This window comes from Cherax quadricarinatus, chromosome 28 (genome assembly GCF_038502225.1).
Source record: "Cherax quadricarinatus isolate ZL_2023a chromosome 28, ASM3850222v1, whole genome shotgun sequence".
NCBI classification, from domain to species: domain Eukaryota; kingdom Metazoa; phylum Arthropoda; class Malacostraca; order Decapoda; family Parastacidae; genus Cherax; species Cherax quadricarinatus.
In genome coordinates, this window is record NC_091319.1 from 40228969 (window position 1) to 40241770 (window position 12802).

General features: G+C 39.5%; 1 long non-coding RNA gene across 1 annotated transcript in view; it reads right to left on the bottom strand.

Moving 5' to 3' along the window:
• LOC128693188 (uncharacterized) overlaps window positions 1-12802 on the bottom strand; it is a 98680-nt gene that overhangs the window by 55702 nt on the left and 30176 nt on the right. The window contains exon 2 of the long non-coding RNA XR_008407679.2: window positions 8322-8380. This is a non-coding gene — a long non-coding RNA (uncharacterized lncRNA). The remainder of the gene's footprint in view (window positions 1-8321; window positions 8381-12802) is intronic.

The following is a 12802-nucleotide window of genomic DNA, read 5'->3' on the forward strand; positions in this document are numbered from 1 at the left end:
GATATATACTCTAGAATGAATAAAATATGTCATTATGTAACAGGTGGAGGCGGCCACAACCGCTCCCTCTTTGTTGTGGTAAACACTGCCATCTAGTGACGGCCCTTTGAAGCCGTCTATTATAATTGTTATATGTAGTACATTATTATTATATATGTATTATTATTATACATATTATATTATTATTATTATTATTATTAATGTATTATATTATTATTATTGTATTACATTATTATTATTATTATTGTATTATATTATTATATAATTATTATTATATGTATTATTATTATACATATTATTATAATTATTATTATTATTATATAAATAATTTGTAATTTTTATTCACACAAAAAATATAAGATTTACTGTTATTCCTTATTGCAATAATTATATAAATAATGTCAACCCATTCACGACTGCATATTGGAATGGACAGTGACGTCATTTGTTTACTCTGAAACAGCCAAGCAATGGACCATTTCTCCTAGGTACTTTTCGTCGTGAAAGCAATTAAAATCATATCTATTTCTGTAATATATCTTCCATTCTATCAAATGAGACCAAACAAACGAGAATACAACCATAAAAACCATTTGAAATTACTGCTAAGGGGTGGCTATTTGCTGAAAAGTGAACTCCATTATTTATGCTTAGATTTCTTTCATTTTTGGTGTACGTTAAGAAGCATCTTTCCATCATACATTGCCCAAGTTTCAATATGATAGTCCAACAAACAAATGAGATACACTTCCTGAGATCAAGAGCAAGAGCCCCTCACCAGTGTCAAGGAACCTGCCTTGAGGTCTGCTCGCTTGTGGAAATTTTGCTCAGGTATGGAAGCAAAAAATCGACCCATCGACTGCTCGTATTTGGAAAAACTAGCACGTGGAGACGCTCGCAAGTAGAGGTTCCACTGTACACGAATCAACCAGTAACTGTAATTACTACACAGCAGACCAAGCAAAGACATTACTCAGTGCAAACAATAACATAACCATCTTTAACTACAATGTCAGATCCTTGAGCAAACATTATGATGACCTCACAGCATTACTAAATTCCCTTCATTCCAATATATCAATCATCACACTCACAGAAACCTGGCTTAAGCCTGATATTACAGATGTCTATACTATTCCTGGCTACATGGCCATACACAACTGTAGAACAGACCAGCAAGGGAGAGGAACAGCTATATACTACTCTAATCAACACGAATGCATCAACAAATCTTGCACAAGGGACAAACATGGAGAATATATCATAGCCAAATTTAAATCAAAAGACCTGCAAAAACCCCTCACAGTTATAAACATCTACAAAGTACCACAGTCAAACATTTATCACTTTAGTGAAAAACTAGGAAACATGATTACTGATGCACACATGAATAAAGATCACCTACTACTAACAGGAGATTTCAACATAAACATACTACACGACCAGGACCCACAAGTAACCGAATTCACAAACACAATGAGTAACTGCCTGTTGCTACCAGCAATATCTTAACCTACAAGAATCTCCAAGACAAGCATCTCCTTAATAGACCACATCTGGACAAACACCATATCCCCTTTAAAATCAGGCATAATCACAGACAACACAACAGACCACTACCCAACCTTTCTCATAACTAATCTGGGCAAACTACCACAAGACATTACTAAAGTAACCTTCAGACTACATAACGAGACAGCAGTTAACAACTTTATAGCAGCTATGAATAACATCGATTGGCAAAATGAGCTCGAAACATATACAGATATGAATGTATAAATAATTTTCTAAAAAAAAGCCCAATGCCCCAGAAAAACTAAACAGCATCCTCAAATCCATTAACACAAAGCACAAATATGAAAAATAGCATAGAATGGGTCAAATAACCAGAGAACAGTTGAAAAGTTACTCGTCAGCACTTACCAGCCTGATAAGAAGGTCAAAAAAATTGTATTATGAAAACAGATTACATAACATCAAAGGTGATATGAAAAAACCTGGAAAACTCTATCTGAAATTCTTGGAACTAAAAAATTATTCAAAAACAAAACAATCAAACTAACAAAATCAGATGAACCCCTACTCACTCCAACCGAAACAGCAAACAGACTTAATGTTTTCTTCTCCACCATAGGAAAAAATCTAGCAAACAAAATGCCAAGCACAAACACCCGTCCATCAGACAACCTCATAGGTACCTACCCAAATATGCTATTCCTAGCTCCAACCAACCCCAATGAAGTTATGCTCATCATAAACACCCTTAAAAACAAGGCAGGAGACATAAACAACTTGCCTGCTTTTACGTACAAAAAAGCATCTCAAGTATTGTCACAAATTATTGCAACACTCTTTAACAAATCCATTGAATCATCTACCTTCCCAACAATCCTCAAAATAGCGAGGGTCACTCCGATCCATTAAGGAGGTGACCAAGCTGACTTGAATAACTATAGACCAATATCTAACTAATCACTGCTCTCTAAAATCTTTGAAAAATTAATTCACAGACGGATTTATTCCTACCTCATTTCACACAACATATTAAACCCTTGTCAGTTTGGATTCAGGAATAATAAAAGCGCAAATGATGCTATCATACACATGCTAGAACTAATATATACTGCACTTGAAAAGAAAGAAGTCCCGCTGGGCATTTTCATTGATTTACGTAAAGCTTTCGATACAGATGACCATGAACTGCTGTACTCCAAATTAATGCACTATGGTATCAGAAGCCACTTCCTCAACTACCTAAAGTCATACCTTAGTAACAGAACTCAATATGTGTATGCAAATGATGCAAACTTTTCCACCCAACCAATCACAGTAGGAGTCCCACAAGGAAGCATCCTTAGACCACTCCTCTTTCTCATCTACATCAATGATCTACCGAATGCATCACAGCTACTCAAACCCATATTATTTGCAGATGACACTACATATGTCTTTCCCCACCCAAACACAGTCATACTAGCAAACACAGTCAATGCTGAATTACAGAAAATATCTGCCTGGATGATGACTAACAAGCTTACCCTGAACACTGATAAAACCTATTTCATTCAGTTTGGAAACAAAGCTGCAAATGATCCAATTAACATTACACTAAATGGATCATCAGTCACAAGACTCACAGAGGGAAAATTCCTAGGTATCCACCTTGACAGCAGCTTTAAGTTCTGGACACACATACAACAAATCACCAAGAAAATCTCCAAGACTGTAGGCATACTATCAAAGATAAGGTACTACGTTCCACAATCAGCTCTCCTGGCACTGTACCATTCACTCATATACCCTTATCTTACATATGGAATTTGTGCATGGGGATCAACAACATCCAATCACCTAAAACCCCTAATAACCCAGCAAAAGGCAGCAGTAAGAATGATAACAAATTCCCACTCCTGCCAGAATACTCCACCAATTTTCAAAAGTCTGAATCTGCTCACCATTAAGAACATCCATACTTATTCATGTGCCTACTACATACACAGAACAATACACACAAATATAAACCCTCCACTCAAACTTCTCCTCACCAACCTAAACAGGACACATGACCACAACACAAGACACAGATCTCTTTTCTATATACCTCGTGTCCATATCACACTGTGTAAAACCTCTATGCACTTAAAGGGCCCCAAAATATGGAATTCATTACCAGAAGATATTAAAGTAACCCAGTATGAAAATCAATTTAAAACTCTTCTCAAAAGCCACTTAATTACCATAGACTAAATGCTAAATACTCAGTACACACTTACTCACCTATGTACTCCCACATCATAACAGAAACAATCACTTTGAACCTTTTATCCATTGTGGACAGGAATATAATTGAATCATTGTTTTCACAAAAAGCATTTTTGAATAAAAATATATCTTTGCATTATACAAATTTTGATTCATTTATAATTAATATTCTACTGTACAACTATGAAATAATTACTATCCTACTGTACAACTATGATATACTCCTTAGTGTTAAGTAGACTGTAAGCCAATAATGTTAAGTTGGCCCATAATGCCTAGGCATAATAGAGGCTCTCTTTGCATTGCAACACACTATTGTAAATACAAAATCTCAATGTACTGTTTGCAAAGACATAAAATAAATAAATAAATAACATTATTATTTTATTATTATCACACTGGCCGATTCCCACCAAGGCAGGGTGGCCCGAAAAAGAAAAACTTTCACCATCATTCACTCCGTCACTGTCTTGCCAGAAGGGTGCTTTACACTACAGTTTTTAAACTGCAACATTAACACCCCTACTTCAGAGTGCAGGCACTGTACTTCCCATCTCCAGGACTCAAGTCCGGCCTGCCGGTTTCCCTGAACCCCTTCATAAATGTTACTTTGTTCACACTCCAACAGCACGTCAAGTATTAAAAACCATTTGTCTCCATTCACTCCTATCAAACACGCTCACGCATGCCTCCTGGAAGTCCAAGCCCCTCGCACACAAAACCTCCTTTACCCCCTCCCTCCAACCTTTCCTAGGCCGACCCCTATCCCGCCTTCCTTCCACTACAGACTGATACACTCTTGAAGTCACTCTGTTTCGCTCCATTCTCTCTACCTGTCCGAACCACCTCAACAACCCTTCCTCAGCCCTCTGGACAACAGTTTTGGTAATCGTGTACCTCCTCCTAACTTCCAAACTACGAATTCTCTGCATTATATTCACACCACACATTGCCCTCAGACATGACATCTCCACTGCCTCCAGCCTTCTCCTCGCTGCAACATTCATCACCCACACTTCACACCCATATAAGAGCGTTGGTAAAACTATACTCTCATACATTCCCCTCTTTGCCTCCAAGGACAAAGTTCTTTGTCTCCACAGACTCCTAAGTGCACCACTCACCCTTTTCCCCTCATCAATTCTATGATTCACCTCATCTTTCGTAGACCCATCCGCTGACACGTCCACTCCCAAATATCTGAATACATTCACCTCCTCCATACTCTCTCCCTCCAATCTGATATCCAATCTTTCATCACCTAATCTTTTTGTTATCCTCATATTTCCTATATTTACTTTTAATTTTCTTCTTTTGCACACCCTACCAAATTCATCCACCAATCTCTGCAACTTCTCTTCAGAATCTCCCAAGAGCACAGTGTCATCAGCAAAGAGCAACTGTGACAACTCCCACTTTGTGTGTGATTCTTTATCTTTTAACTCCACGCCTCTTGCCAAGACCCTCACATTTACTTCTCTTACAACCCCATCTATAAATATATTAAACAACCACGGTGACATCACACATCCTTGTCTAAGGCCTACCTTTACTGGGAAGTAATTTCCCTCTTACATCTTTATCTATATCAATATAAAGATGAGAACCAGTATGAGAGCAAGTACTGTACCTTAAGGGACAGAGCTTTTCACTGTAGCCTCCTCTGACTTTACTCTGTTTACTTTTACTCTGTGTTCTGTTTGTTAGGAAATTATAGATCAATCTAACAACTTTTCCAGTTATTTCATTATCACTCATTTCTTTGGTGTCACCTGTGTAAGTCCTGTTGGGAGCTGCTTGTATCTCAAGGTACCACTGTACATATATTTTTTTTTTAAATTTTCGACCTTGGGAACATTGTCGGTCAACAACCAATAGCATGTACAAAAACCAGGTCATTTTCTTCTCAAATACTTTGTTCAAAAACCGATTTGTTCAAGAAGTAGTGCATTCGACAATCAAGGTTCCACTGAATATTAACCCTTTCAGGGTCCGTCCCGTAGATCTACGGCTTTACGTTCAGGGTCCAAACCGTAGATCTACGCCATGAGCTCTGCTCACTCTGATAAACTGTGAGTGGTACATTTGGGCCTAGATATGAGAGAATACATCTATGTGGTATGTGTGCACCACATAAAACAGATCCTGCAGCACACTGTGTATAATGAGAGAAAAAAAATGAAATCATGATTTTTCGATTAAAACAGCAACTTTGCAGTGTTTTTTCGTATGTTTTTTATAGTTGTATTTGCGATTTCTTGGTCTCATTTGATAGAATGGAAGACATATTACAGAAATAGAGATGATTTTGATTGGTTTTAGCACTGGAAATGGCTTGAAACTGAGCTCAAAGTAGCAGAAATGTTAAATTTTTGCCGATATTCAAGAGTAAACAAACGACCTCACACATCTAATACACATCAGCTGGTGGGTCTAATATACATTCACAAATATGGTGATGATATTTATACAATTATTACAGTATTGCATAACAGTAAATCTTCTATTTTTTGGTGTGAATAAAAATTCATTATGTGAATAAAAAATCAAAATGGAATTTATTTGTAAAGCCTCAAAACATAACTAATGAACAGAGGAAATGTTAGTTTAGTGCCAGGAATGCCTACATTGTTCATTCTGGACCCTATTTTGAAATTGGAATATTCTGAACTTTGTGTTAAATTGGCCAAATTAACAATTTCCGATCACTTTATTTTGTAGTTGAAACAGTTGACTTGGCGATTTCTTGTGCTCAATCGATAGAATAGAAGTAATACTAGTGAAATAGCTAAGAATTTGGTTGACTGGAATAATGTAATTGGCCTAAAATGGGAGTCAAAGTCGGCAAAATCGCCGATTCGTAAATATCGCTGACACATCAAAATTCACGAGAGCATAATTTCGTAAATTTTCCACCAAATTTCGTACTTTTTGTTTTATTACTTTCACAAAAAGATTCTCTACGATTTTATAACAAAAAATAACAAATTTTTTTTTTGAAAATTCTTGGACACTGGTGCGTGACTCCAGATTTGGGCCTTGGACCCTGAAAGGGTTAAAATCACCATTAGGCATCATTCCAGACAAGAGAGAGCCGAGCAGTCTTAAAACTCTCAGCAGTTCCTAAGACACCATGACAAAGAAGCACGTTGCTCTGGAGTGCTATAGTTTTATATTTATGTTATTATTGATAACTTTATTATTTTAGGTACTGCAAATTTTCAGAATTATATAAGAAACACACTGCATATCATAAAAACCTAATACAAACAGCCATAAGGGAGGAAACTGACATGGTGGGATTTGGGTGATTGGCAGAGGCTACACAGCTAGGCTCAGCTTTGTTCATTCATACATGTCTAGTACCATCATACTTTATGCTGCTATGTTGATATACATTCAGTGTCATACCTTAGCCATACACCTCCACCCACACCAACTGCTCATTCCACCTCCCCCCCCCCCATGGCCACACTCTCGCTGTACAACCAGCAATAACCCCCACCCATACCACCTACTCCTATAAATCCCCCATGCCTCTAACTCATTCCTGCCTCTCCCATCCATACTTCCTGCCCATATAATTCCCCAAGGGTCACACACCTTCACACACACCATTCCAACCAGCAACATCCACCCACAGAACTCCCCTAAAGACACATACCAGCACTGACACCATCCCAACCAACACCCTACCCCCCACACAATCCTCCCATACAATTCCCCCAATGGCCACATACTCACACCTATACCATTCCCCCACAACCACCATTTCCTCATGGTTACATTCCCCCTACAACTTCACCCACACACTTTACCTGACCTTTCACCCTAACATGCCATCCACATACCTAATCACTTAATTGCCCACTATGCTCATTACCACCAGCTGCACAATCACCTGCCTAGTCACCCATCACCCAATCACCACTCACACCAGGCTACTAAAACACACCTTTCACCCACACCATTCCCCCACAGCTTCTAACCCTCACTGCCCCACTCCCACAGCCCCACACCCCACACCTTACCATTTTTTCGCAGTTCATACGCCCTAACATGCCATGTACACTCCTAGTCATGTAACCAACAACCACCCTAATTACTACCCACAACAACTGCACACCTGCTCAGTCACCCATCATCCACACTACCACCCACACTGAGGAACAACACTGCCACCCACATGGTCACCATCACACCACCTCACTGTTTCCAGCCACTGTCCCCACACCCCTCCAACACACAACATCATACGTTTGTAAAAAAAAAAATGACGTATATGGTTTGCTACTATCCACAGTTTTGAATATCCACAGAAGGTCTTGGAAAGTATCTCCCCTCCCCCCCAGCACTGTAGTGCAAATTTGAACAATATGACCATTTCACAGAATTCATTATTCACGCTATTCGAGACCCTGCTGTATTTATGTTTAAGTAAGTTTTAGAAACTAAGTACAGTATTCACATTCAGCTTGTATGCATTTACGAAACTATAATGTGCTTCATGACATGCAAGAATGTATATGTATATAGAGTAGAGCAGATGTAATACTTACTTAAGGTTTCTGCTTCTCCAGGCTGTCACACAGTATGGCTCTTCTGGGAAGAGAATGAGCTGCAAAAGAAAATATGATGTTAATGAAGATTTAAATATATTTAATTTTGAGGCATTAGGTGATCAAGAGTGACATTCCTAGTCTTTTTAAGAGAGTGACATCCCCAGTCTTTTTAAGAGAGTGACATCCCTAGTCTTCTTAAAAAAGCAACATCCCTAGTCTTCTTAAAAAAGCAACATCCCTAGTCTTCTTAAGAGAGTGACATCCCTCTTGCACTGCGTCCGACGTACTAATATCCAGGTGCTGGCACTGCATCCGACATAGTATGCAGGTACTAGTACTGTATATGATGTACTAGTACACAGGTGCTGGTACTCTGTCCAACATACTAGTACACAGGTCTTGGTACTGCATCCGATGTACTAGTACGCAGGTGGTGGTACTGTGTCAGATGTACTGGTACACAGATGCTGGTACTGAATCTGACATATCAGTAAGCACCATCTTTCACGTCCACTGTTACAAAAAGCATCCTCAACAAAGGTCTCCAGAGCATGCTAGAGGATTTAACCCCATCTAACAGCTGGCCTGTTTCTGGTTTTGTAACACGAAGTTGTAATATAAGAATTTGGGATCACAAAACAAACAGATCAAATTTAAGATTTTTACTAGTAAAGTTGTCTAGCAGTATATACAGTGGACACCCAGATTACATTGTAATTGGAATACGTAATATTCAGAATAAGTAACATTTTTTTCGTCAAAATATTGGCTCAGTGATCGTCAATGAACTCGGTATAAGTCATTCGTCCAGAACATGTCCGCATGGCCTGAGCGGCCCCGACACTCCATGTACAGCCCGTGTGCCATTGTTCATTAGCCGGTGATGACAATCCCATGCATTCATATCGTATACAGTGGACCCCCGAGTTTCGTCGGCATCGAATTTCGTGAAATCCGACTTTCGGCAAGTTTTTTCACGTGATTGAACTCGTGATTCGGCGACTGTCCGGTACCTATCCGTCCATCACCGCGCACACAAAGCCAGTCTCCCGCACCATTCACACTCAGTGTGCCATTGTTTACCAGCACGTGACCATCACCCCGTGGGTTCATACAATACATTTCGAAATAATCCACTGTTTTTTGTGATTGCAACTGCTAAATAAGTCACCATGGGCCCAAGGAAAGCTAGTGCAAGCCCTCTGGTAAAGAAAGTGAGGAACACGATCGAATTCAAGAAGGAAATCATTAAAAAATATGAGAGCGGAGTGCGTGTTACAGAACTTGCCAGGATGTATGGCAAACCCCATTCAACCACCACTTCGATCGTGGCGAAGGGAAAGGATATAAAGTGTGCTGTTGTTGCATAAGGGGTAGATATGCTGACAAAAAGGAGATCGCAAATCCTCGAAGAAATGGAAAGGTTATTGTTGGTGTGGATTATCAAAAAACAGTTAGAAGGAGATAGTGTTATGCAATCGATAATATGTGAAAAGGCAAGGCAGTTGCATGATGATCTCATAAAGAAAATGCCTGCAACAAGTGGTGATGCTTGTGATTTTAAGGCCAGCAAAGGTTGGTTTGAGAGATTTAAGAAGCATAGTGGCATTCACAGTGTGATAAGGCATGGTGAGGCTGCCAGTTCTGACAAAAAAGCAGCTGAGAAGTTTGTACAGGAGTTTAAGGAGTGTGTAGACACTGGAGAATTCAAACCCAAACAAGTGTTTAATTGTGACAAAACAAGCCTCTTTTGGAAGAAAATGCCAGAGAGGACCTACATCACGCAGGAGGAAACGGCACTCCCAGGACACATGCCTATGAAGGATAGGCTTAATCTCATGTTTTGTAGTAATGCTAGTGGGGATTGCAAAGTGAAGCCTTTACTGGTGTATCACTCTGAAAATCCCAGTGTGTTCCAGAAAAACAGTGTCGCCAAGAGTAATTTGTGTGTGATGTGGAAGGCTAACAATAAGGCATGGGTCACAAGGGGAATTTTCTTAGACTGGTTTAATGAAGTGTTTGGCCCCAGTGTGAAGAAATACCTCTTGGAAAATATATTGCCACTCAAGTGCCTCCTGGTAATGGACAATGCTCCTGCTCATCCTCCAGACTTGGAAAAGCAAATAGTGGAGGAGTTTAGTTTCATCACGGTGAAGTTCTTGCCCCCTAATACAACTCCTCTCATCCAGTCCATGGACCAGCAGGTCATTTCAAACTTCAAAAAACTGTACACTAAAGCAAGTGTTTCAAAAGTGCTTTGAAGTGATCTCAGACACTGAATTGACCCTAAAAGAGTTCTGGAAAGATCACTTTAATATCCTCCATTGCATAAACCTTATAGGTAAGGCTTGGGAGGGAGTGACTTCCAAGACTTTGAATTCTGCTTGGAGAAAATTGTGGCCAGAATGTGTACAAGAGAGGGATTTTGAAGGGTTTGGGGCTGACCCTCAGGAGCCTATGCCAGCTGTGGAATCTATTGTGGCATTGGGGATATCCCTGGGGTGAGTGGTGAGGATGTGGAAGAGTTGGTGGAGGACCACAGGGAAGAGCTAACCACTGCAGAGCTGCAAGAGCTTCATCTGCAACAGCAAGAGATCACAGCTCAGGAAACTGCTGCAGAGGAGGAAGAGAGATTGAGGAAGGTGCCTTCTGCAAAGATTAAGGACATTTGAGCAAAGTGGACTGAAGTGCAAACATTTATGGATGAACTTCACCCTAACAAAGCTGTTGCAGGCCGTATTGGCAACATGTACAACGACAGTGGCGTGTCCCACTTCAGACAAATCTTAAAGAAACGCCAGAAACAGAGCTCTCTGGACAGATATTTTGTGCAACAGGGGTCCAGTGACTCTCAAGTTGTTCCCAGTGTCTTCAAAAAACAAAGAAGGGAAGTAACCCCAGATAAGGACTTCATACCTGAAATCCTAATGGAAGGAGATTCTCCTTCCAAACAATAGTGTACACCTTCCTCCTATCCCCATTTCCCATCTTCCATCCACCCAGAGGTCTTCAGTAAAGGTAAGTGTAATGTTATTATTATTTATATATGTATGTACTTGATTTCTCATTGTTTTCAGTATGTAAATCTTTATTTAGTTTGAAAAAAATATTTTATTTTAATATTTTTGGGTGTCTGGAATGGATTAATTTTATTTCCAATATTTCTTATGGGGAAAATGGTTTCACCATTCGGCAATTTCGACATTCGGCAGACTCTCTGGAATGGATTAATCATGAAACTTGGGGGTCCACTGCATATACAGTGGACCCCCGGTTAACGATATTTTTTCACTCCAGAAGTATGTTCAGGTGCCAGTACTGACCGAATTTGTTCTCATAAGAAATATTGTGAAGTAGATTAGTCCATTTCAGACCCCCAAACATACACGTACAAACGCACTTACATAAATACACTTACATAATTGGTCGCATTCGGGGGTAATTGTTATGCGGGGGTCCACTGTGTGTGTATATATATATATATATATATATATATACATATATATATATATATATATATACATACATACATATACATACATACATATATATACATATACATATATACATATATACATATACAGTGGACCCCCGCATAACGATGGCATCACATAGCGATTTTTCCGCATACCGATTACTTTTATCGCAAAATTTTTGCCGCGCATACCGATTAAAAACCCGCTTACCGATTTTCGTCCGAGACGCGTCCAATGTGCCCTCAGCCAGCCTCACATGTGCCGGCCGTCCCATTGTTTACCAGCCAGCCTCCGCGGTAACATCCAAGCATACACTCGGAATATTTCGTATTATTACAGTGTTTTCGGTGCTGTTTCTGGAAAATAAGTGACCATGGGCCCCAAGAAAGCTTCTAGTGCCAACCCTGTGGTAAAAAGGGTGAGAATTAGTATGGAAATTAAGAAAGATTTTGAAGGGTTTGCGGCTAACCCTGAGAAGCCTATGCCAGTTGTGGAATCCATTGTGCCTACTTCAAAGATTAAGGAAATGTGTGCACAGTGGGTTGAACTGCAAACCTTTATAGATGAAAATCACCCTGACACAGCCGTTGCAAGCCGTGCTGGTGACTATTTCAATGACAATGTTGTGGCCCATTTTAGACAAATCGTAAAGGAACGGGAGGTACAGAGCTCTATGGACAGATTTGTTGTGCGACAGAGGTCCAGTGACTCTCAAGCTGGTCCTAGTGGCATTAAAAGAAGAAGGGAAGTAACCCCGGAAAAGGACTTGCTACCTCAAGTCGTAATGGAAGGGGATTCCCCTTCTAAACAGTAAGAAGATAATGCTCTCCCCTCCTCCCATCCCATCAATCATCACCAGATCTTCAATAAAAGTAAGTGTCATTTAATTGTGCATGCCTTTTTCAGTTTGTGTGTATTAAAATTAACATTTCATGTGGTAAAAAAAAATTTTTTTCATACTTTTGGGCGTCTTGCACGGATTAATTTGATTTCCATTATTTC